Source organism: Pelophylax lessonae (genome assembly GCF_965119305.1).
Source record: "Pelophylax lessonae genome assembly, chromosome: 4".
Taxonomy (NCBI): Eukaryota; Metazoa; Chordata; class Amphibia; order Anura; family Ranidae; genus Pelophylax; species Pelophylax lessonae.
In genome coordinates, this window is record NC_138771.1 from 209,847,334 (window position 1) to 209,869,130 (window position 21,797).

A 21,797-nucleotide genomic window follows, 5' to 3' on the forward strand; every position below is an offset into this window, starting at 1 on the left:
TTGCTGCCTAATATATCCCACCAATTTACGGATGCCATTGTATCAAGATATTCCCTTTACCTATCAGTGGTCATAATGTTATGGCTGATCGGTGTATGTGTGTAACTTAATGCTTTATGGTGTAAGACTGTGTTGTATGAATGCATGCATTATATACATTGTATGAGTAGGTTATGCAAGCAAAATAAGTTAATAGCAAATAGTTGTAGGGCTTATACAACCAGAACAAAATATTTTTATGCATATATCAACTCAAATTTCAGTTTATATCCAATGTCCAATTTATATTTATTTTAAGGACATTTTTTAAATAAATCTCAACTCAATTATCTATCTCTAAAGTCTAAAGAAAAAATAAACGAAATGAAAATGCCTACACAAATACACCACAATTTGAGCACATGTTGAATTCATTCTAAAAATGATTTCAAAATAAATTCAATAAGTTCCATAAACAGGTTAGTTTGAAAAAAAAAAAATGTTTCCTTTTAATAGAAGGTATTTCAGTCAGCTGAAAGGGCACATTGAAAATAGGACAATGATTCAAATGACATTCCCAGTTGATGCCTTTAAATTTTTTTTGGTTTCACAGAACATTATGATTCCCAGAGACACCATCAGCCAGTAGCAGATGCCACTCAATAGGGTTGATTTCCACAAACAAAATGCTTTATCTGGTTATTTTTTTAGACATTCATTTTTTTGGGTGTAATACTGATATGCCATTAATGAGAGCTGAAAGTAGCAGGTTGCTAAAATCTATTGAAAAATATATGTATTAAAATATTCAAGTTTATGCCATCAACTTCATACAAATTCACAAATAGTAGCAAATCAAAGTCACCTTTGTGAATTATTTTAAGTACCACAAAAAACAATAACATTACTCCATTTCGGAGACAACAGACAAACATATGGCACAGTGGCGTCAGATTGCCTTGGATCTAGGACATAAACCCAAAAAGGAGTGATTACACAATTTTAATCCTAAAATAACAACTATACTGTGTTTTTCAAAAACAGACTTGCTGACCATTATCCAAGCATTTGTACTTTGCCACTATATTGGAGGAAGAGACAAAATGTTGTTTATTATGTCATAATTGAGACAGAAATATTTCACAGACACACAGCACACCATGTAAGTGCTTTTACTAGAACACAATGGAAAATAGACAGACTTGGCAGGTGTTGAATATAATTAGATTGGCAGGTGTTGAATATAATTAGATTGGAGTGTCATTTTCAAGAGCCACAAACAGGAAAAACAGAACTGATTTAAGGGGCAATACAGTATGTACTCATTGTAGCTAAGATTCTATGTCAGAGGGCGAGAGCATGCAGAATTCATCTTGATTAAACAAATAACAGCGCATATTTGAGACTGAAAAATAGTATGTACAGTATATGCAGCAGATTTTTGAAGAATTTTAATGGTCTGCTATTTCAGAAGGAGATGTCGTGTGATGTCTTGATTAAGCCTTTCTTGAAAAGGTCACAATTTCTGAGAGCAAAAAATTAGGCACACCTTATAAACCTTTTATTAGATAGGCAGAGGCAGAGAGCAAGCACATTGTATCTAGAAATAAAAAATTCATGATTTATTTTAGGAAACTGAAAATGGAAAAATGTTACATATTTGCACTAAAGATATTAAGTCTGTGTGGACAGGCTGCAGTCTCTGAGTGACTGAGTGGACATATTGTATTGGGGATTACAAAATTAAGGTTTTATTTCATAGACTGAGGAGGGAAGAATTTTACAATTGTGTGCTACAGCTATTAAGCCTTTTGGATGGGCCATGGTTTTTTTTTTTCCGGACTGAGCAGGTATATTGCATCTGAAGAGAAAAAAAATGTGTTTATTTGTTTTAAATTTAAAGGAAAAAGTTGCAAAGATAATTTCTGCGGAAGAGAAAAAGCAGCATGCATGTAGAATTACAAAATTAGTTCTAGATTTATATCACAGATATTAAGCCTGTATAGTCAGACTGTAATTTCTGAGCAAGATGGCACATTGAAAATAAAAAAATGAACCAATTTACACCACACCTTTAAAGCTTTTATTGGATAGGCAAGAAATTCTGAATGGAATGGATGATTTCTGCGCTAGGATATGTATGACAGGCTGCGGCCTACTTCACATATCCCAAAAAAAAGGATATGAAATAAATAAAAATTGAGGGGAGGGCTGGGTGGTGCTGCCTGAGAAAAGCTGTATGTGTATCAGACCAAAAAACTAATGCATTTGAGCCCTTAATAAATAATAAATAAATAAACTAATACAAATGGCTAATGTTTTAGGCCCTTAGTGTGTAAAAAGTGTCTATATAAATCTAGAGTGTAAAAAATGAAAAAAAGTAAAGTTCTCTAATTGCAAATAAAGTGCAAAGAAAATCAATAAACAATTTGTCTCATGAATATATAACAAAACGTAGTGGTATATAAAATGCTCTCAGTGCAAAAAATATATATAAAAACACAATATGGGAAATATAAATTATTCTCAAAAATTCATCAGTCTATATAAAGTAATGAGTGCAAAAACCAGTGCAGGTAACTCACAATCTCTGGTGATGGGCTGTGAAGAAATGCAAAAACATAATATGTAAAATAATCTTCTTGACCTGGCACTTCTACGTGCCAGGTCAATGGGGACAAAAGATAAAAAACTGTAATAGGGGACGCAGACACCAACTAAGCAGCGATCTCTCTCTTATTCCACTTCAATATACTCGATCATAGAGAGTTTTCATCACAGGTTTTTGAGGCTAAAAAGAGGCATCTCATAGCGTGTTTCCGTTTGAGATATTTATTCAATACAATTAAAATGTACTCCCACAAATGAGCAAATGAGCAGGGGTAAAAGGCCCTAAATTCCAAGCTGTCTATGCACTATGTCTGGAACGTGATGCATTCCATGGACCGGAAGTGTGAGGCCGGAAGTGACACTATGAATCTCTACGCGTTTCGTCAGAATGACGTCATCAGGAGCAGCGCCATTTGCGTCAAACCTGCTATATTTATACAGTGTAGTTGCCAGGCAGCAAGGAAACAACAAATTAGCATCCATGACTGGAAGACAACGAGAGTGGTCATACAAAGGGTAAAAATCCCCATTCTGCAGTGCAATCTACACAAGGTATAGCGTACATTAAGTGTCCTCCATCAATAAAACCAGTAATGCAATAAATTAAAATTCATAAATAAAACATTTTACAATGAATCTAACCATAAATCGAGAATAGGGTACCTCCCTAATAAAAATATACATGTAAAATGTAAAAAAAAAATTAAAAATGTAAGTAGTGCGTATAAAAATACATATATGAAAAAAACAAAAAAATGTGGTGAATTGAGCTGTCTATATACAGTATCTCACAAAAGTGAGTACACCCCTTACATTTTTGTAAATGTTTTATTATACCCTTTCATGTGACAACACTAAAGAAATGACACTTTGCTACAATGTAAATTAGTGAGTGTACATCTTGTATAAAAGTGCAAATTTGCTGTCCCCTCAGAATAACTCAACACACAGCCATTAATGTCTAAACCGCTGGCAACAAAAGTGAGTACACCCCTAAATGTAAATGTCCAAATTTGGCCCAAAGTGTTAATATTTTGTGTGGCCACCATTATTTTCCAGCACTGCCTTAATCCTCTTGGGCATGGAGGCCACCAGAGCTTCACAGGTAGCCACTGGATTCCTCTGCCACTCCTCTATGACAACATCACGGAGCTGGTGGATGTCAGAGACTTTGCGCTCCTCTACCTTTCATTTGAGGATGCCCCACATATGCTCAAAAGGGTTTAGGTCTGGAGACATGCTTGGCCAGTCCACCACCTTTACCCTCAGCTTCTTGAGCAAGGCAGTGGAATACTGCCCTGCGGCCAGTCTCCGAAGGGAGGGGATTATGATCTGCTTCAGTATGTCACAGTACATGTTGGCATTCATGGTTCCCTCAATGAACTGTAGCTCCCCAGTGCTGGCAGCACTCATGCAGCCCCAGACTATGACACTCCCACCACCATGCTGTAGGCAAGACACAGTTGTCTTTGTACTCCTCACCTGGTTACCGCCACACACATTTGACACCATCTGAACCAAATAAGTTTATCTTGGTCTCATCAGACCACAGGACATGATTCCAGTAATCCTTGTTCTTAGTCTGCTTGTCTTTAGAAAACTGTTTGCTGGCTTTCTTGTGCATCATCTTTAGAAGATGCTTACTTCAGGGACAACAGCCATGCAGACCAATTTGATGCAGTGTGCGGCATATGGTCTGAGCACTGACAGGCTGACCCCCACCCCTTCAACCTCTGCAGCAATGCTGGCATCACTCATACATCTATTTACCAAAGACAACCTCTGGATATGATGCTGGGCATGTGCACTCCCCTTCTTTGGTCGTCCATGGCAAGGCCTGTTCTGAGTGGAACCTGTCCTGTTAAACCACTGTATGGTCTTGGCCATCGTTCTGCAGTTCAGTTTCAGGGTCTTAATAATTAAGTATGTGCGCTCCTAGGTCGCAGGGTGTCTAGGCGCACCAAAGAGAAGGTAACTACAGGGTGCCACATCCTAATTTACAAAGTGATGAAAATAGGGGAAAATCTAGGGCACATTACGTAATATCCTTACTAGACATTGGCATCTTCTGCATGAAGACCCCATAGTGGGCAAACATGTGAATGCAGTGCCTCAGATCACCTATAGGCGGACAACCTCCTTGCGAGACCGCCTAACCCGTAGTTTCTACAGCCATAAGAAGACCACAGTCCCTGGGCCACGAGGCATTTACAAATGCCGCCATTGCGATATGTGCCCTTGGGTGGCCGAGGGTAACAGATTTATCCTGCCCAATGGCGAGACTTTTGTTCCGACTTTCAGAGCAGATTGCGGCACTGAGGGGGTGGTCTACCTCATGTCCTGCAAATGCAATATGTTTTATGTGGGGAAGACCTTTCGTCAATTTCGACGACGGATAAATGACCACATTTATTACTCATCAGGTGGCAACATGATCACCCCGGTAAGCAGGCATCTGGACTTGTACCATCGGTTTAATACTATGAATGTCAACTTTATTGTTTTGGAGGTTATACATCGCGACCCCAGGGGCGGCGATTGGAATCAGCGTATCCTCCAGAGGGAATCCCTCTGGATTGAGCGTCTGAATGCCAATGTCCGCCCAGGGCTTAACGAGGCGCACTCCTATAAATGTTTTCTGTGAAGGATCAATAACGCTGTCAATCCCTGTATGACTGGCAGCTGTATTTATCCTCCTGTATAATTTCTCTCCCCCTTTTTTCCCCCCTTTTCCTTTTTCCTTCCCCCCCCCTCTCCCCCTCCCTCCCCACTCCTTCCCTCCCCGCCTGTGCTTTTTTCCCCCCTTCCCCCTTTCCCTATTTCCCCTTTCCTCTCCACTTTTTTCCCCTTCTCCCTCCTAGTCCCTCTTCATTTCTGTATAACTGGTTCAAATTTTAAGACATCACTGTTTGATACATCCAGTGTAAATATCCAATATTATGTACCCTGTTGTGGCTATTATAAATGTTTGTACGGATCGACTGCACCATGACCATGGGTTTGTGACACTAGTGTCCAATATATGGTCAGGTTGGCATTCGATTCATTATTTATGACATGTACCCTAGATGGAATTTGTTAGGATTCATTGACGTTTCCAAGTGCCCCGCCTTTCAGGTCATGCCAACGGCGCACTTGCCATATACATTGTTGTTTTCTCTTTATTCTTCTTTCTCTGTCGGGGGTCTACCTCTTTCTCCCTTTCCCCCGCCTCCCCACTAGTTGATATTTCTTTTTACTAGTTTGTCCCACCTCAGCATCCTTTCCTCTACTTCCCTATAGGAAGGCGCCGTGCATATGGGGGCGTGCACACCATCCCCGCTGACTGCTCGGAGCCGACGTACGGCCGGGTAACCACGCCCAACGGTTGACTGCCAATCGGCGTTCCCGCTGGCGTGGATAGGAGGTAGCGCTGTGGGTCAGCTGACTCACAAGGGCTCCCTCCCCGTGTCATGACGCGGCCAGTCTGTTGCTGGGTCACCATGGTGACGCCTGTGGCCCGCGAATGCGCGAGAAATACTGGCCGGGGTTGATGACGTCACACGCCTGACTCATCACCCGGGACCACTGTCCTTAAATAGAGCGCGCTATTCGCTCTAAAACATGGCGGTATCCCCATCCGGGGGGGACACACACACACGGTCGCTGTAGTGGCAGCATTCACAGCCTGAATATACCTTGGTAAGTTTACATGCTTCTCTTGGGCTATCTATCTCCATACATGGTGGTTTATTGTACTTACTACCCTCAATCTTTACAGGTTTAAGGCATATGAGGTTACTTACCTCACTTGTCCGTGTCTTGGGTCTTTGGGCCGGGGCTTTTTTTCCCCATTCGGCCGCCACACATTACCTCCTCATGGGACCACAACTTCCATGATAACAAGCCACTACCTTGTTCTGTACCTATGTGAGTACTGCCTCATCTGGCCCCATTAACCCTTCACGTTGCTACTTTCTGTCTTATCACAGCTTGGTGTCTTGTGGCTACCCACCATATTGGGGATGCCTACTTTCACCCTAGGCACCTTAATCTTCATCTATACCTTGTTGATGCATGTTGCCACACTTTCTCGGAATTTCTCTTTTTATCTACCATTACTACTCCCAACAGGTAATATATGTGATACTAATCCTTGTATTAATTTGGGGTCTTTTATAACCGTATCTATTTAGTTGCACGGAGGTGAGGTTTTGGACAACTGTCCTCACCCTAGTCTCCCTTCCAATTTCACCCATTCTCAGCTATTGTCCATCATATTCATTATATTATTCATTTCAGGTTATTTGAAGTTCTATGTCCTATAATAGGTTTGGCAATCCTACCAGGCTCCTTGCTCCAACTACAGCGCACCAATCCCCCTCGTTATTATTCTTTCTGGCCTTTATGGCTCGATTCATCATAAAGTTCTTTTACCTGTAATATTTTTCTCAGGTATGTATTCTGTTTAGTATATGATTGCAGTTCTGCTCATCCTTTTAGATATACCCCAGTTTACCATAATATCAAGCCTTGGTCCCTACGTTTGGCTCTATGTCTCCGGGCCTGGCTAGCACTCCTAAGCATTCAGGCTCCTCTCTCTTCTCTTTTTCTTTTTCCCACCTCTCTTTTTTTCTCCTTTTTTATTGCCTTTTCTTTCTCCCTTTTCAGTTCACTTCTATACCTCTCTCCCTTCTCCCCTTTCCCCTTTCCCCTTTCTCCTCTCTTCTTTCTACCCTGCCCTTTTACTCTTACGTTTCCTTCTCCATTTTTTCTTGGTCCTCTGCTGTGACAAGGGTATGGCATGTAGCCTCAAATATAATCATGTGTTGACTGATTATTAGACCTATTCAGTCACGACTGTATAATAACTCGTTTTGTTTTTTTAAAAATGTTAAACGTTGTGTCTATACATAAGAATACTCATTGTCATTGCTTTGTCCTTATGCAGATGTTTGCCTTTACCATATGCTCCAGAAGAAGCTTATTAGGTTAAGCGAAACATGTAGAGCAGCTGGGATTCAACCTAACATCTGCATCTACTATGTACAGACGACCCTCTGGAGACGGCTATCCCTTCTCCAGGGCCGCCTCATGAACACAGGTCATCTTTGTATCACCTGCGATTACTGTACAAATAATCAATACCTGATAAGGCTATGTGATTTGCACAACTGTTTTGAGGCTCTGCCGCCTTATTGTAATTATTGAAGTATATGACATGTTGTCCTTTTTATATGTCTCTTTTTTTGTGGTTTGCCATTTATGTGTTTTTGTAAATTTTCTAATAAAGAATATATTATTTTAATACTGGTGCCTATAAAGTCCAATCTCTTTTTCCCCTAGTTTCAGGGTCTTGTCAATTTTCTTATAGCCCTAGGCCATCTTTATGTAGAGCAACATTTTTTTTTTCAGATCCTCAGAGAGTTCTTTGCCATGAGGTTGCCAGTTTAAGAGAGGGAGAGCGATAACACCAAATTTGCCACACCTGTTCCCCGTTCACATCTGAAACTTTGTAACACTAATGATTTACATGACACAGGGTAGGGAAAATGGCTAATGGGCCCAATTTGGACACTGTCACTTAGGGGTGTACTCACTTATGTTGTCAGCGGTTTTGACAATAATGGCTGCGTGTTGAGTTATTTTGAGGGGACAGCAAATTTACCCTTTTATACAAGCTGTACACTCACTACTTTACATTGTAGCAAAGTGTCATTTCTTCAGTGTTGTCACATGAAAAGCTATAATAAACTATTTACAAAAATGCGAGGGGTGTACTCACTTTTGTGAGATATTGTATATTCATGAGACAAATTGTTTATTGATTTTTTTGCACTTTATTTGCAACTAAAGCACTTTACTTTATTTCATTTTATACACTCTAGGTATATATAGATATTTTCTACACACTAAAGGCCTAAGAGCCGGTTCACACTGGGGCGACTTGTCAGACGACTTGGTCGCCTGACAAGTCGCCTGCCATAGATTAGCACAAGACCCGTTCTAATAGGAGCGACACAAGTGGCTCCGACTTAGAAAAAGGGTCCTGTACTACTTTGGGGCGACCTGGAGTGACCTGCATTGACTTCAATGATATGAAGTCCGTGCATGTCGCTCCGAGGTCGCGGTGCGCGCTGTGCACCGCAACTTCACAGGTCGCCCCGGCAAGTCGGATCGCCTCAGTGTGAATCGGCTCTAAAACATTAGCCCTTTGTCTTTGTTTATTTGTTTATTATTTATTAAGGGCTCAAATGCATTAGTATTTTGGTTTGATACACATACAGCTTTCCTCAGACAGCCCCACCCATCCCTCCCTTCGATTTTTTTAAAACATTTTTTAGGAAATTCTGAATGAGAGTACAAGCACATTGCACCTGAATGTCAAAAAAATAAGTGTCTTGTTTTGGAGACTGAAAATGAGAAAAGGTTATAGATTTTCACTACAGGTATAAAGTCTGAATAGACAGGCTTCAATTTAGTGTATATATCGCATCTAGAACATAAAAAAATATATATTTTTTGTGTAAAACTAAAAATATAAACATTGAACAGAATTTTGCCACCCTTTTCAAACCCTTCTTAGTTTAAGCCACAATTTCTGCAAAACAGTATGCAATAATTGGCTTCCTTTTTCACAGACTGAAAAACCTGGCAGACTTTCTGCAAAGCTTGTCATCTTTTCCAAACAGGTTGCTTTTACTTGGGGAGAAAGCAAATAGATTGCAGCCAGAAATAAGAACTTTTTTTCTGGAATGAATCAAGGTGGTACATATTGTTACATAGTTACATAGTTAGTGAGGTCGAAAAAAGACATCGGTCCATCCAGGTCAACCTATGATGTGTGTGTGTGTGATGTTAACCGTACATTGTATACCCCTGTATGCTGTGGTCTTTAAGGTGCCCGTCTAATAGTTTTTTGAAACTATCGATGCTCCCCGCTGATATCACTGCTTATGGAACAGAATTCCACATCCCCACTGCTCTGACAGTAAATAACCCCCTACCTATTTTAAGGTTAAACCGCTTTTCCTCTAGTTTTAGTGAGTGGCCATGTGTCTTATTGTATTCCCTTTCTCTAAAAAGTTTGTTCCTTATGCTCGGGTCACCAGTACAATATTTGTACATTGATATCATACCCCTCTCAAGCGTCTCTTCTCCAGAGAGAATAAGTTCAATGCTTGTAGTCTGTCCTCGTAGCTGAGATCCTCCATTCCCCTAAATTTTTTTGTGGCCCTTCTCTGGGCTGTCTCCAGTTCCAGCACATCCTTCCTGAGGACCGGTGCCTAGAACTTGACGAAATACTCCAGATGTGGCCGGACCAGAGTCTTGTAGAGTGGGAGAATAATTTCTTTATTTTTGGAGTCAATACCCTTTTTTATACATGCCAGTATTCTGTTGGCTTTGCTTGCAGCGGCTTGTCATTGCATGCCACTGCCAAGCTTGTTGTCCACTAGGACCCCCAGGTCCTTTTCCATCTTAGATTCACCCAGAGGTTCCCCTCCTAGTGAGTACCTTGCATTCGTATTTCTGACGCCCAAGTGCATTACCTTACATTTTTCAACATTAAACCTCATCTGCCATGTAGTTGCCCACCCCATTATGTTGGTCAGGTCTGCTTGAATGGTTACCACGTCCTGCATAGAAGTTATTGCCCTGGTTAGTTTAGTATCATCTACAAATACCGAGATTGTGCAGGATATCCCCTCCTCTAGATCATTTATGAATAAATTAAACAGGATTGGTCCCAGGACAGAACCTTGGGGGACCCCACTTTCCACACCTGCCCAATCCGAGTTCTCCCTATTTATCACCACCCTCTGGACTCACCTTTGGAGCCATTTCTTATTCCAGGTACTCACCCTATGTTCAATACCTACATACCTTAGTTTGTACAGTAAGCGTTTGTGGGGAACTGTGTCAAATGCCTTTGCAAAGTTCAGATACACCACATCCACAGGCCTTCCTTTATCTAGATGGCAACTCACTTAATTTTAGAAGGTTAATAAATTGGTCTGGCAAGAAAGATTTTTCATGAAGCCATGCTGATTAATACTAATAATACAGTTTTCATTTCTAAAGTCTTGTATATAGTCTCTTAACATCCTCTCCAAAATCTTGCAGACTACAGATGTTAGGCTGACTTGGCCCTTTTTTAAATATTGGTACCACGTTGGCTTTTTTCCAGCTGGCACCATTCCCGTCTGCAGACTATCCGTAAAGATTAAGAATAATGGTCTGGCTTTCTCCTGTCTGAGTTCCTTAAGAACCCTCGGGTGAAACATAGAAACATAGAAACATAGAATGTGTCGGCAGATAAGAACCATTTGGCCCATCTAGTCTGCCCAATATATCTGAATCCTATGAATAGTCCCTGGCCCTATCTTGTATGAAGGATAGCCTTATGCCTATCCCATGCATGCTTAAACTCCTTCACTGTATTTGCAGCTACCACTTCTGCAGGAAGGTTATTCCATGCATCCACTACTCTCTCAGTAAAGTAATACTTCCTCATATTACTTTTAAACCTTTGCCCCTCTAATTTAAAACTGTGTCCTCTTGTGGTAGTTTTTCTTCTTTTAAATATGCTCTCCTCCTTTACCGAGTTGATTCCCTTTATGTATTTAAATGTTTCTATCATATCCCCTCTGTCTCTTCTTTCTTCCAAGCTATACATGTTAAGGTCCTTTATCCTTTCCTGGTAAGTTTTTTCCTGCAATCCATGTACTAGTTTAGTAGCTCTTCTCTGAACTCTCTCTAGAGTATCTATATCCTTCTGGAGATATGGCCTCCAGTACTGCGCACAATACTCCAAGTGAGGTCTCACCAGTGTTCTGTACAGCGGCGTAAGCACTTCTCTCTTTCTACTGCTTATACCTCTCCCTATACATCCAAGCATTCTGCTGGCATTTCGTGCTGCTCTATTACATTGTCTTCCCACCTTTAAGTCTTCTGAAATAATTACTCCTAAATCCCTTTCCTCAGATACTGAGGTCAGGACTGTGTCAAATATTCTATATTCTGCCCTTGGGTTTTTACGCCCCAGGTGCATTATCTTGCACTTATCCACATTAAATTTCAGTTGCCAGAGTTCTGACCATTCTTCTAGTTTTCCTAAATCCTTTTCCATTTGGCGTTTCCCTCCAGGAACATCAACCCTGTTACATATCTTTGTGTCATCAGCAAAAAGACAAACCTTACCATCGAGGCCTTTTGCAATATCACTTATGAAGATATTAAACAAAATTGGTCCCAGTACAGATCCCTGAGGTACCCCACTGGTAACATGACCTTGTTCTGAATGTTCTCCATTGACTACAACCCTCTGTTGTCTGTCACTCAGCCACTGCCTAATCCACTCAACAATATGGGAGTCCATGCTCAATGACTGCAGTTTATTGATAAGTCTTCTATGTGGGACAGTGTCAAAAGCCTTACTAAAATCTAGATATGCAATGTCTACTGCACCTCCACCGTCTATTATTTTAGTCACCCAGTCAAAAAAATCTATAAGATTTGTTTGACATGATCTCCCTGAAGTAAACCCATGTTGTTTTTCATCTTGCAATCCATGGGATTTAAGATGTTCCACAATCCTATCCTTTAATAGGGTTTCCATTAATTTGCCTACTATTGATGTCAGACTCACTGGTCTATAGTTGCTCGATTCCTCCCTACTACCTTTCTTGTGAATGGGCACGACATTTGCCAATTTCCAATCTTCCGGGACGACTCCTGTTACTAATGATTGGTTAAATAGATCTGTTAATGGTTTTGCCAGCTCACCACTAAGCTCTTTTAATAATCTTGGGTGTATCCCATCAGGACCCTGTGACTTATTTGTCTTCACTTTAGACAGCAATCTTAGAATGTCTTCCTCTGTAATCTGGTCCCGGTGATTTATTTATGTTAAGTTTCTCTAGTTTAGTTCTAAGTCTATCTTCTGTAACCATGGGTGTACTTCCTGGGGTGTATTAATTAATTTAGCATTACAAGCTGGGTTAGTGTAGCCCCCCAATTCCTTTTGTGAAGACTGAAGAGAAGAAATTATTTAACTCTTTCGCCTTCTCTCTGTCCTCTGTGGTCAGATTCCCTTCGTCATCTGTTATGGGGCCAATGTGTTCTGGCCTCGGTTTCTTACTATTTATATACTTAAAGAATTTTGCGTTTTTTTTACTCTCTCCCGCTATATGTCTCTCGTATTCTTTTTTAGCCGCCTTGATTTTGCCTTTACATTTCTTATTGCACTCTTTGTAATGTTGTAATGCTGCCAATGACCCCTCAGTCTTGTATTTTTTGAATGCCCTTTCTTTAGTATTTATATGCCTTTTTTAAGTTACATTTTAGCCACCCTGGGTTTGCTTTTGCGCTTTTAAATGTATTCCCTTTTGGAATGCACTGGCTAATCCCTTTGTTTAGTATGCTCATGAAGCACTCCCATTTTATCTCAGTGTTCTTTGTTCCCAGGGTTCTATCCCATTTGATATTTTCTAGCAAAGAGCGCAGTTTTTTGTGATGTTCTGGGTACTTGATTACCAGCCAGTTGACTTTGTAAAAGCAAAGAGTCTTTATATTTTCCAAAACAAAGTAAAAAAAAATAGCTTTTTTCAGCAAACAAAGCAAAAGCAGTCTATAAACTTTAGAACAACATAAAAGCTTTGGCTCACCATAGGGGACGATTGTCTTGTGCCAGCATTTTAAAGTCCTTGCCTACGTCAGGGAGTCCAAAGAAATGGACACCACAGTTCAGCCATGTCTTAGCCATGAACAGTTCCACATCACACCTCACACTGACACCTGCTGACCGTTTGCCGCCTTTCAGACCTCTCCTGCAGGCAGGTTAAGCCTTTCAGGATGAAGATACCCATAGTCAGGGTTTTCTACTGAAAATTTCTCTGAGCCTTGGAACCTTAGGTTCCATATAAGGACTTAACAATCTGGTGAAGTCAGTTTTCCCCTTTTAGTGGACTACCCCCGAACCCCTCAGCCTGCATAGGTGAAATGTCCTGAGTACTTGTCATCCCCTTAAAGTTACCACTACCTAAACAAAGAGGACACATACCTTCCATCCATGACCCATCCCTGGCATCCTGTACAATATTAACAGATTAGCACGACAGCTTTTAAGTCTGTTTGGACAGGCTAACATGCATCAGCCCAGCAACAAGCAGATTGGGCTATTTCTTCTCAGACAGAAGAGATCATCAGTATAAGAATTGCAGCAAAACATGTATACCCTTTTAGACAGACTAATATGTTGAGGTAGAGAGCAAGCAGATTGCATCTGAAAAAAAAGAATGTATTTCTAATTTTATTTTAAACCAGAAAGATGTAAGTGATTTTAGGAAAACTTTTAGGCTTTTTTCGATTGACCATTTCTTTTGAGGGAGAACAGGCAGATTCCAGCAATAAATATAAAATTAGAACTTTGTGTAGGAATCTTTGTGTAGACATAATATACTGTAACTATTGTACAATGAAATTTAATGCTATTTGAGTCTGGTTGCACAATATTTATGTAATGGGAGAAAAATTAAATCATAAAAACAATCTTTAATTGCGATATAGAATGCACTATACACCAGAGGTGGGGGAATTGAGTCACATGACTTGACTTAAGTCAGACTCAAGTCACCAGTTTGAGGACTTGAGACTTGCTTGACTAAAATTAATAAAAGACTCGACTTGACTTTGACTTGGTATTCATGACTTGAGACTTGACTTTGACTTGAGACATATGACTCGAAATTACTTTTTAAGTTATTAAATATTTTCATTTTCTTAAGATGTGTTAAAGCAAAATTAATGTGCCTGTTATGTTTGTGACACCACAGTCACTTAAAACACCTCAGTGTGTTCTGATTTTTAGGACACTGGCTGTTTTACAATGGAAATACTTAACATGTTTTTAGTGACTGTGGTGTTTATACATGACCTGAGGAAGGATTTTGAGCAGTTTGGGCATTCAAAGTGTTTCTTTAACCATATGCTGAATGCTCACATTGAGTGTACTGCGGCAAAGTGGCTCGTTATTGTCCAGCGACGTACACCTACGTTGCTGGACTCCTCCCCTGGCGCCGCCCACAAGGGGAGGAGTCCAGCGATGTAGGTGCACGTCGCTGGACTCCTCCCCTTGTGGGCGGCGCCAGGGGAGGAGAGGCGGTGATCACCGCCGCTCTTCCCCAATCGTTGGGGATCGAGTGAGGAGATCCGCCCGCTTGTGTAAACAAAGCGGGCGGATCTCCTATGTGACAGGCAGGGACAGATTACAGGATTCAGCATAGCTGAACCTGCGATCTGTGCCTGTGTCACACAGTCCCCTCCCCCAACACATGTCAGTAAGCACCAGGCATACATTAACCCCTTTATCACCAATAAAGTTAACCCCTTCCCTGCCAGTGTCATTATTACAGTAATAGTGCATATTTATAGCACTGATTACTGTAGTAATGTTACTGGTACCCCCAAAAGTGTAAAAAATGTCAGTTAGGGGTCCGATCTGTCCGCCGCAATGTTGCTGTCCCGCAAAAAAAATTGCAGATCGCCGCCATTACTAGTTTAAAAAAAAAAAAATGACATAAATTTCCTGTAGTTAGTAGCTGCGATAGCTTTTGCGCAAACCAATCAAAATATGCTTATTGCGATTTTTTTTTTTTTTTTACATATGTAGCAGAAAACAAATTGGCCTAAAATGTTAAAAAATTTTGATTTTTACATTTTTTTGGGGGGAATTTCATATAAAAAATGTGAAAAATATTGTTATTTTTTCAAAATTGTCGCTCTTTTTTTGTTTATAGCGCAAAAAGTAAAAATCGCACAGGTGATCAAATACCAAAAGAAAGCTCTATTTGTGGGGAAAAAAGGACATTAATTTAATTTGGGTACAGTGTTGCACGACCGCGCAATTGTCCGTTAAAGTAACACAGTGCCGAATCGCAAAATATGGCCTGGTCAGGAATGGGGTAAAATACTCCGGTCTTAAAGCGGTTAAAAATACGCTCATTGAGAATTTTTTTGTCAAAGACATGTAGCTAAATACATTTTGGCCTAAATATGACAAAAATTTAATATATTGGATTTTTAACTGTCAAAGTAGAAAAATATTGTTATTTTTTCAAAATTGTCGCTCTTTTTTTATTAATATCGCAAAAAATGAAAAGCGCAGAGGTGATCAAATACCACCAAAAGAAAGCTCTATTTGTGGGGGAAAAAAGGACGTAAATTTCGTTTGGGTACTGTGTTGCATGACCACGCAATTGTCAGTTAAAGTCGCACAGTGCCGAATCACAAAAAGTGGCCTGGACGTAAAGCAGGAAAATCCTCCGGTCCTAAAGTTGTTAATATGCCAAGAAAAAAGCACTAAGCAGTTTTGTTAATGTTGAAAATAAAACAAAACCTTTGCTGACCGTTGACCACTGACTTTTAACTGATTTAAATGTGAAAATTGGGGTAGATCAGTATTTTTACTTGATTTGTGACTTGACCAAAATAAATGACTTGACTTGCTTGACTTCTAGCAGGGACTCGACTTGACTTGCTTGCTTTTCGCCACAGTAACTTGGGACTTGCTTGTGACTTGAAGGTTAAGACTTGAGACTTGCTTGTGACTTGCACATGTGTGACTTACTCCCATGTCTGCTATACACTATATACTATGGCATATAAATGTGATCGACCTCCAACAGTTTTCTCTCCCAGTTACTGATACACATCTTAATGTATCTTAATATATCAAAAGTAAAGGTCTGGAGTGCATTTCTACAAAACAAGTGGAATAGCCTGAGGCACAAACCTAAAGCACAGGTATTTAGAAGATTTTTTTTATATACAGTAAAAGAATCATGTCCTTACATGAACTATGCAAGCCCATATTAACAGGTTTTAGTACAATATGACGTAAGCAGAAAAAAAGATCAGTAAACTTAACCAACCATAGGAAAATAATTCTGGGTTTCACATGAAAAGTGAACAAAACATAATTCTAAAATCAAAATACAAAACTCACACCAGGAGGGCACAAGATATAATGAAGAAGTTTCCTGCGAAGGTAAAAAACCAAAGGGAGAGTGGTCCCATTGTTCCTATATTCGGGTAAATGATTTCAAAATGTCCCATATTTTGGCTGTATGATGTTCCTTCTTATTTCTGCAGTGTCATCAAGAAGTTGTGTCCGAGGTGGGGTTTTTTTGGTTCTCTTATATAGAGGAATAAATCTGCTAGCAACCATCAGGATATTTGTAGCTAATCTTTTAGAATGTATAAAGATGCCAAAAAAATGTAAACCGAGAAAACAATGAATGGAATCTAAAGGTAATGAGACTTCTAGAACTTGTCCCAGTATCTCCATTACACTTATCCAAAAGGGCTGAAGCAGTGGGGTTTCAAATATATACTGTATGATATAATGTACCCTTCTCTTGACTACATCTCCAACAGATGTCAGACACCATCGGGTTATAAGCATGTAGCACCTCGAGGGTTTTATGCCAAAAAATGATTTTAGATATTTTCTTTATATACCACACAGAGTAATAACTTACCTGCCATTTGCCAAAAATTGTCCCAACAGGCTAAGAGTATATAGTTCTTGACAGTCTTTTCCCATTTCTTCAAACATGTTGTTTCTCAATTATAGAAGGATCATTCTGAAATATTTTATAAATTGATGATATCATCAATAAACATTCAGACTTTGTGGGATAATCTAATGTTAGGGAGACTTGCATAGTAGAGAAATAATGTTTAGACTACAAATAAGAATAAAATAAATGTTTAGGCAATCCTTTCTTGTTTTTGAAAGGTTTGAAGTTTATGAGTGACTGGGTGAATAAGGTGCCCTAATTGAAACATATTCGCTTGGACCCATGATAGCATTTGTACTAGTGATAAACCATCTGGAATCACTGGATTATATGGAACGTTAGTCAAAAGGGAGCATGGGGTACAAGAGAAAAAGTCTACTGGCACCTATTCCTTATCATTATGGTAAGCGACATAAGAGCATAAGAATTAGGGCAAATAGGGTACACTTGTGCTGATTTTATCTCTGTCTAACTTTTAGGGGCATTCTGAAGTGACCAGAATGATATGTGACATAGGTTGGCAGCATAATAGTATCTAATTAGGTCAGGAGCTCCCAATCCTCTCCTCCTTTTCAAGGAAACTAGAACTGAACTAGAAATTCTATGTGTTGTCTAGTGCCTTATGAAATTATAAAAAGCCTTCTGAATGTTACATAGGTGGGACATTGGGACTGGGAGGGTTTCAAAGAAATACAAATATTTTGGTATGGTGGACATCTTAAGAACAATAATTCGACTTAATAGAGATAAATTATAGGTGTCCTGGTGCTCCAATCCTTTATGGATCTCCTGTACTAATGGAGAAAGGTTTGCACTATTCAATCAAGACCAAAAAAGTTGGGGTGATATGAGTACCCAGGTACTTAATGGAATTCTGAAATCAGTGATAAGGGTAGCAAGCTTGTAAATTTGAAGGTTGTTTATAAGAACAATGGATAGTTATGGCTTTAGTTTTTGTAGAGTTTAATTTATATCCTGACAAATTGCTGAATTATTTTAAGAGACAATGCAAATTTTGGAAATAGATATGGGGGTAAGTAAAGTGTCAGCAATTTGTTGTCTGCAAAAACTTATTTTCCTCATATCTTAGCACAGTCCCATGTATATTCACGTTGGTGCATATGGTTTTGCTAGAGGTTCCAAGAACAGAACAATCAGTAAGTGAGGTAACAGACATCCTTGATCCCCTAGCTTTATACATAGGAAAGGCAGACAACATTATATGACAAAGTTTAATCCGTGATAGGGAACAATATAGTGTCTGAATTATTTTAAAGAAAGGGCCCTTGAAACCTATGTATTGCAGTTTTGAAAACATCTATGGCCACCCTAACCTATCAAATGCCGTTTGATCATCTAAACCTAGGGTTCTAAACAGTAGGGTAGGAATGTTCGCTTTATTCACTACACTACAATTCACTTCAATTAAATCAATAAGCTATCTGGTGTTGTCACCTGCCTATCTAGTAAACACAAAACTGACTTGGTCTTTATTGATGAGCTGGGGGAGCAACAATGGCAAACTATTGGCAAGAATTTTTGTGACAATTTTGTAGTCTGAATTAAGTAATACTATTGGTCTGTAGTTAGCTGGAGAAGCTGCATTTTCCCTGGTTTAGGTATAACTCTGAAATGTAAGAATTGCAAGCAATGTAATAAATTGAGAGTGGGGTAATTTCCCCTTAAGTAGGGGTCGGTAGAGTTCTAAAAGATGGGAATCTAATATGGATAAGAAATGTTTGTAGAAAGCATAATGTAGTTCATCTGGGTCTGGATTTTTGTGTCAAGAAGTTCTTGACAACAGCAAAAGCTCTTCCAACATAATATCTGCATTTAGAGAAGCTAAATCAGAGGGTGACAATTTATGTAGCTTAAAAGACATACATGTATTAAATGTCTCTGACTGAAAAGACGAATGGATATCTCTGGATAAGCAATTATACAATTTACTATAATAGTCCCTAAATGTTTTTGGGAGAATAATTCTGAGGCTAAAATTAGGCCTGTTTAAGCCAGAAATATTACCTGAAACTGCAAAGTTTCATTCACATTTTCAAAACAGAATTTCATTCTTTTTAATAGTTGGCACACTTCGAGGCAGAGAGTCAGCTTCTTTTATCAAGAAATGTGAAATCAAATGTATTCTCAAAAAAGACAGTATGAAAATTGGCTAAAAGGAATAGTATCCATATTAATGGGTGCTAACCTTGGAGACAGGGATTAGTCCTATTTTAGCTTATAAAAATTAAATAAAAGTATATTTTTTAGAACAACACATGAATATTGTACATTATTGCTTAACAGAATCTTTTCTTTTTTCACTAAAGACAATTTGGAAGGCAGGGAGTTGGTATGCCTTAGCCATAAATATTTATTTAAACTATATTGTTTGCAAAAGCATTTTTGTGATCTTTTATTTTACTATTTGCTGAACAAAATCACATTCTTTGGGGGTTTTGAAGACAAGGAGCAGGCATATTTCACTCAGAAATATTATTTTTCCAGAGGTATTGCATAAACATTACATACATTTGACGTACAGAATCTCATCCTTTTTTTAGAAGGCAATTTGGGAGACAGGGAGTAGGCATTTATTAGACAGAATTTTTTTTATCCTAAACAATAATAAAAATGTGAACAGTTGGGAGGTGCATGTGTGGAGGACTCCAAGATGGCTGCTTACCCTTGGAGTTCTGCACTGCTCCGGTCCTCTAAGCCCCGCCACAGACTACAAAGCACTCGTTCCTGACCCGCTCCACCAGTGATCAACCTGGGAATACTTGGGGAATAATCTGAAGTCCGGAGGCTCTGCCAGGAGAAATCTGTCCAGTCAGCTGGATCACATCCCGTGGTAGGCCAGCCTATACAAGATGGTGGCCGCTACCACACAAGGCACAGACAGTGATACAGAGGATTCCATTGCTGACCAAGATGCCTCTTGCCCTGCAATGACTTCTATAATACATGTCACAGTGAGTAATCAGCCCCAAGCTGCCCCTTCCCCAGCATCTACTGAATCAGTGATTGGGAGGACATGTGAAGACCTTATCCTGACACCCATGAGTGAGGTTCTGGCTACCCCAGATGCATGTGAGAAGGGGGCCCACAATCCACATATCACCCCTACTGATTTAACTTCCATCATAGCCACTTTTTCTACAATGCTGTCCAGGGGTCTGGCCCAAACAGCTGCACAGATCATCTCTTCCATCCATGCTGAACTGCAGCATTTGGGATCATGGATGGAAGTCATGGAAAAGAAGACTGATCAATCTGTAGGCAGAATTAACCAAAACACTTCCACAATACAGGACATCCAGGATCAGTTTGAAACTGCATTGCCCAAAATAGATGACCTTGAAAACCATTCAAGACGATACAACTTCAGAGTCAGAGGACTCCCTGAATCAGTGAAAGAAGTTAACCATGCAATTCACTCCTTCATCAAGGACTTAATCCCAGACATCCCAGAGCACTGCTTGGAATTGGACAAAGTGCACAGAGCCTTGCAACCAATGCAATCCGATGGTCTACGGAGAGATATTATAGATAAACCCCACTTTTACTCTGTTAAGGAAGAGGTGATGAAATTGTCCAGGAATTCAGATGGGCTCAATATTCAGGGACCTCGGGTCCAGGTCTCTGCGGACCTCTCCCACTTTACCGTACAAAGGCGTCATTCTCTAAAACCCCTCCTTCAAGTTCTGGCTCTAAAGGACATAACATACAGATGGTCCTTTCCATTTCGCCTGAACGTCTCATATCGGAACAGGGCCCACAGCTTCTCATCATTCTCAGAAGGTGAACACCTGTTCCTACACCTGGGTGTGATTACCTAAGAGATCCCTCCTCCTTCCACCGCCAGGGGTCCCTCATCTGCCGAGAGGCCCTCTCCTCCTAGTCCACTTACTCCAGTTTGGCAGAAATAACAACCAAAGAGGTCAAGGGACTCTCAACCTCCCTGAGGAAGTCATCTGGATTAGGGACAACTGGATCCTGTTAAGCATTTTATGGAACTGATCTTTCAGATAGCCTTCCTCTCCCCATGATTCGTGCTAGCTTTTAGCATGATCTTACCTCTTTGTTTTCTGGGGAAGTCCTCCAAGGGGGGGGGGGGTGGGAAGAGGGGACTGATAGTCCTATTCCCCAATGTTTGACAAGTTCAAAATCTAATTTGTCTTAAAGTTTCTAAGGTTTTTCTTACACCTTCCTTTAGTTCTACTTGGGTATATTTGTTGTTAAGATACAACTGGGATGTCAACCAGGGTGTCTCCTAGGGTTCTCCCCATTGGTGTGGCAAACTCTCTGGGACTCACTATGTTCACTGGATACATTGGCTTACGGAATACTATGATTGACCCTGTGCAGTTGCCTCCTTGATGCTCCCGGTGGGTAACAAAAATGTTCGGGCCCTACTCCTTCCATGTTTTAAGGAACAATGTTCTGTTTATTTGAAGTTTGTTATATCTTTAGGCGGGTGGACCCACATGGATACAATGCGCCTTCATCTGCCGCTGATGCATTTATGTTTTACTCTCTGGGAATATCACCATTTTTAGGTTTTCTTTGGGGGGAAGTTTGGTTTCACTGTCTCTCCAATTGTTGTCTTGTATTCTTTTGCTTCCCCTTCTCTACTTCTTTTCTTTT